Raw genomic sequence first — 6,274 nt, forward strand, 5'->3', positions numbered from 1 at the left:
ACCATCTTTCGTACGATCATCTGCATGCCATCTCATATCTTTAGAAGTTTTTGAGCACATAAATAATCTTTGAAGTCTTGGCCTTATGGGAAAGTATCGCAAAACCTTAGCAGCCTTTTTCTTAGGTTTTGCAGATGAACTAACTCCGTTCTCTGTACACTCCAATGAAGTCATGATCCATCTTGACTCACCACATATGTCACAGTTATCCTTGTCCATGACCGGTTTATTATCCTTCCAATACAACATACAATCATTTGGACATGCATCTATCTTAATGCACTCCATCCCAAGATCTCGAAGTTGTTTTTTTTATTCATAATGATTCTTGGGCATATTGATGTCATCTGGAAGTGAATCATTCAATACCTTAAGCAACACGCCGAATCGAATGATTACTCCACCATTAAGACACTTTACATGAAGCAATCGTGCTAAGGAAAGACAATTTTGAACTCTTAGTACAACCCGGATACAAGGGTGTATCTGCTTCCTTTAACAACTTGTAAAACTTTTGTGCTTCTTCATTTGGCTCATCCGTACGAGTGTCGCTGGAACTAGACTCATTTGAATTCAAACCAGGTGGTATGTCATTGTCTATACCAACCATGTTCTGAAATCCTAATGCATCTTGCAACATTGCATGCATATCATCACCCTCATTGGACTCGGTATTCACCTGCCCACTCTCCCCATGCTTTGTCCAACACACATAACTCCGTAGTATACCCCGATTCTTTATATGATGTTCCACTACATTTTTAGGCCATAGTAAAAGATTAAGGCATCTAACACATGGGCAGTAAATCTCACCACTGAGTTCCTCGACTCGATTATTCCAAGCAAACTCAATAAATTTCTCACAACCAAGTATATACCTACGACTACATTTTCCCACAGTCGGATCCATCCAACTTTTATCCATTAAGTAGCAAGTACCGAACAACAACTACATGAAAATAAATAAATAAGACAATAGCTTGTTCACCAAGAATATCATATCCTACATACATTAAGTAACAACAAAAAAAATACTTAGGCACAGGAAAATGATCAAACACAAGAACTCATAAAGATGGCAAGAACAGGACCACTACCTAATCAGCAAACCAAAACACTAGAAAAGGTTCTTATTATTACCTGTTCTAATTCCTTATATCCTCGTCTCTTTAACCAAATCCCAAAACCTATTGAAAAGTTGGTTTCTACTAATAATCAATTTGAATAAAGAATATACTCAAAAATCTATTCAATGAACTGAAAAAGCCTCACAAATTCAATTATGTAAAGGCTTGGTACTTGTTATTTTTTTCTTTCTCGGTAAGCCACATTCATGGCTGGCGAGATCGGGGTGAACTAATATCTAGGCGTCCTAGTACATATGTCATTTTCTAACAAACTAACAAACGACATCAGTTAAGCATGTGATAACCATAAACATACCTAAGTCCTAACCAATACTCAACTAAAGTGAGTGAGCACTAGAAGTAACGAGAAAGTAGATTTAACTATCATAACCCAAGAAGCTAGATTTCACACCACCAAACCAACAACCACAAAAGAAATCAGTCCACAATCATTCCATTTAGGACAAAATGACATTATGCTACTAAAATTTTCTAAATATGCCATCAACACCTAGACGCCTAGATGGTATAGTATAAAAATTATGCTAGACAACAAGCTACACAAATAACACAATGATATAAATTAGTTATGTAACTTACTCTAACAAAGAAACTAGCTAGATTCCTCTCTATTGTTCAGTGCCCAAACACACAACATTTGGATAATAGAATTTCAGTTGGACTCAAAACCAATTGAGGCCCCAAAAAAGGATTGAACGTCTATGAAGTTTGATAATAGGAAGCTTACCAAACAAGCTAGTTTAACATAGATGCTCTATTTAAGGATAATAATCATAATATACAAGAGCCAAAAAGACTAAGATATTCTAGAGGTGATAGAAGTTCAGAATGCACCATCTCTGCCTAACCGGAACAATTGACGTTAGTACTAATAGTAAAGAAATTAAAGATAAAAACAATTCAACATTCGAGCCTTTTATAAAGCAACAAGTTATGAACTTTACCCTTTTATACGAAGAAAGCTAAAGCTTTAAACTTAAAAAGTAGCATTTTTTAACCAAAAAATAATATAGAAAGGATAGAAGGTTGTTACAGATGTACAGACACAGTAAGAAAAGGGATCGATATAAGATTGCAACTCCACTATTTTTTCTACATAATTTAGATTCGAAATAGTGAATCACAAAGTATTGTGAAAAAAATTAAACTATTATATTGAAGACCCAAAACATGGCCGAAGAATTGTGAAAAAAACTATATTACCTGAGAACCAGCGAAGAAGGAAGCAACGAAGAAGGCGGCGGAAGCAGTGAAGGAGTGGTGGAAGTAACAGCTCCAAAACCTACTCGTGGAAGGAGTGGTGAAAGGCGGAAGTTTTGATTTTGGTGGAACGAGTGGTGGAAGGTGGACGTTCTTATTTTTCCAATTCTTATATTTTTTTTTTTTTTCGCTAATATTTCCAATTCTTATCTGAGAAGTTTCGCGGGTTCAATTTTTTCACCAAAACAAATGGAGGGAAAGAATAAAACAGACGCAGGCCGCATGTGTTTTCATAAGTTTTTTTTTTTCAGGAAATAACTAAGAACCTTCTTGCCACAATCGTTGCAAAATACCCACTTCACGCCGGCGGCCAAAACCTACTCGTGACAATAAGAATGACTTAAAGCCACTGCCAGTTTGAAATAGTTGCAAGAAATAAACATGTTGTCACGGAAAGACACAGGCGAGGCAAAAGGTAACTTCTTGTCACCAATTCTGTTAGTCGTGGCAACAAGTAGGAAATAGCCACCAAACCATTGGCCGCTGCAAAAAGTCCGACGCAAAAAGTCACTTTTTTAGTAGTGTAGACATTTATCATCTGACAATGCAATTTAGATTTAAAGAGGCAGAACATGAGTCAGGTGAAAAGTCAGAAAACCTTTTAATTCGATCTTCCAGCCTTCTTCCGGTTGCCTTCCATAAATCAGAGGACTAAGAATTGACCAATAACAAGTTAATCCAAGACTATAAATACATATATATATATATATATATATATATATATATATAATATATATATATATAAAATATAATATAGAATTCTCAAAAGAATTAGGTTGGGTTTAGTTGGGGTTTTTTTTTTCTCTTTTCTGCTTGGATTTTTGGTATAAAGTAAAGTGTATTTTTTCTTTTTTAGAAAGTGATTCTTTTTTAGAAAGTGAGGGTGAGCCAGGGTGTACCCTGGGACCCCCCTAGCTCCGTCACTGAATGAGGTCCGAGATGAAGAGCGGTTTGACGGTGGGATTGGAGTATATTGGAGCAGTGATACCTTCATTGCTTGGGATCCATCTCTCGGTGAAAAGGTTGATTGCTGATCCATTTCCTATTTCCCATCTCAATCCTTTAGTGAGGACTGTACAGGCCTTTAGGATGTCTCTCCAGACTCTAGAGTCAAGTGGTTTGGGACACACAGTCAAGAAATCTTGATTTCGCAAGTATTTTGCCTTGACAATATCGACTCATAGAGACCTGTCGCTTGCAATGACTTCCCAACCTTTTTTGGCTAGGAGGGCTAGATTTGTAGGTTGAAAATTTCGGACTCCCAAACCACCATATAGCTTTGGTTTTTCGATCTTTCCAGTTAACCGAGTAAATTTTTGTAGTGTTTACTTCATGTCCCCAGAAAAATACACGCCAATTTATATGAATGGGGTGAGTAATCACCCAGTTGTATACTTGTATCTGCACCCTTTTTTTAAAAAGTTGATTGCAATTAATGCTTTGTATGGTACAATTGGGCGTAGTGTGACTGCAGTACTGTGTGTAATTGCTGCGCATTCTGTGACCCGTCCCATAGTAGCAATCCCAAGTCCACCGAATATATAACCTCGCACCACAGGACCAACAAACTTCTTTGGGCTCCTACCCACACGTTAGTCATACTTTGCATTGCAACTTTGTAAGCATTTTGAGTTTGATGAAGGCTTACATGAAATCCAAGTACATTTTGCATTTCATGAAACGGTCACGATTACATTGTGGTATACTGGTATAACGAATCCCAAATCGGAAGCCAAATACAATTCAGTTCCTATGTTGATGCGACTACTCCTGTATCGTTCTTCGAGTTTGTTGAAGGCTTTTCCATAGTCATTATGATTATGCGACTAAACCTGTGTCGTATGCATACAAAGTTATGGTATTATACAAATTTCTTTGATGTTATAATCTGATTTCATTTTTATTTGTTTTAATTTCATATATGTTTTCGCTTTAAAGTTATATTTGATTGCACACCCTGCTTCTAGAAGTGGAATTTGTTTGATTACAGAAACCAACACCAAAGAGCAGAGAACATAATGACAGATTCTTATGTCTAGCTTTGTATAACTCTGATCTGTTAATTTGATGACTTATCCCAGATTTTCTAAGAAGTGGGATTCATGGAAGTATGAAACACAAATTCAAGTTGAAGAGTTGTGACTAAAGTCAACTGGGCTTCCCCTAGAGAATGCGATTACCTGGCTGTTAACTTCATTGTGACAGGGCCCAATCAAAAGACTTTTCTAGGCTGCTATAGTCACTGGTCGGGCCGCCTCTATAGTCCACAAGAAAATCTCTCGGAAAGAAGCTAAAGCACCGACTCCAAAAGTCCGTACAGAGTTGATGCTAAAATGGTGATTATTTGCAAGAAGCGAAGAACGTACTCAGTCAGGCGGGGTGCTTGGACCAGACGAAATTTCTTGGTCTGAATGTCGCACTTTGAAATTTGAATTTGGTAATCGTTTGCACTTTTGATTTTTTGACATCAGAAATTGACCACTAGTCCGTTTTCATGGCAATAGAGAGGCATTGTTTCGTGACAACATAATGGAGAATAAATTGAAATTCTCAACTACAACTTTACCGTGTAAAAGCAAAAGGACATCCAAGTATAAAATTGTCCACTAATACAGATTGTTAAACTATATTAGATGCTCAAATTGTAGTTTTATAAGGATCGAAACAAGTTTTAAAGTTTATGCTCTACCTTGAAGTGAAGACTAATTTTGAGTTAAACTAGTATGGGGCTACCCACTTGGGCATTAGTTAAGCTACACCAGAATACTTGGGCCATTATAGAGACTAGAGAGACACCCAGCTGCGCCAGGTTGTTCCCTTGCCACACCAATCACAATTAAGTAACTGTATGCGTCATGAAATCAAACCGAATAAAAATTAAGTCCTTATTAGTTGCGCAAAACATATACCACTAAAATTCTTGACACTCTAACTGCCCCGGGGCAATGAATTCAAAATTCAAATAGCAATTATCCTTTGTCTTATTAAAGAACGACTCAATCTAGCTAACTTACATCCTCCTAATTTAAAACCATAAAGAAATTATTTGGAAACTCATGAGTTTTCTGACAAGATTTGAAAGTGAATAGATTAACGATTTGAAGTGAATAGATTAAAGATTTGAAGTAAAGGAGCATGCATGCTACAATTGTTTGGATACCATCAATTTGGAGAAAACAGATCTGAGTTTTCAACTCCAAAGTCCAAGTTCGAAGTATGGATTTCCAAAATGCGTGCTCCTTTTTCACATGTTCCAAATTCTAACATCGCAAGTTTCCAACTATATTGGTGGATAAAATCAATAATTTGCATTAGATATGGGCATGTGTAAGGAATGTGCAACACACATGCAACAATGTTATCGAAAAAAAATTAAAGGTACGTGCAACACACAAGCAAACATCAATTACATAGCTAAAAAAAAAATTCTATACCTCCGTCCCCATCAAAATTCTAATCTCTCTTCCCAAATTTTTGACACCTATACCTACAAACATTTGTCCATGCATAGATATCATCTAAGGATCTACCAACTAACCCTCATCAACATATCGATACCCCTTTGAAGTACCAAAGTTCCTTTTCCTCCCACAATATAGAAACATTTTTTTCTTTTATATTTCGATTGGAACGTTGAACTGATTCTCCCCATCTCACATATCTTGCAAACAAACTGATAAAGAAAGCAATAAATAGAAAAAGAAAGAAGGGGAATGGATAGAGACATAAAATAAAGAGATCGAAAATTATTTGTGTGTGTGATGGAGACATTTTCTAAAGTTTATTATTTATACCAAGATCGTCTAGGTTCGCTTCATGTTCTCTGGTTGGGTACTTGTGTGGGTCCCACTCCTTATAAAACCTTC

The sequence above is a fragment of the Coptis chinensis genome, chromosome 4 (genome assembly GCF_015680905.1).
Source record: "Coptis chinensis isolate HL-2020 chromosome 4, ASM1568090v1, whole genome shotgun sequence".
Classification (NCBI taxonomy): domain Eukaryota; kingdom Viridiplantae; phylum Streptophyta; class Magnoliopsida; order Ranunculales; family Ranunculaceae; genus Coptis; species Coptis chinensis.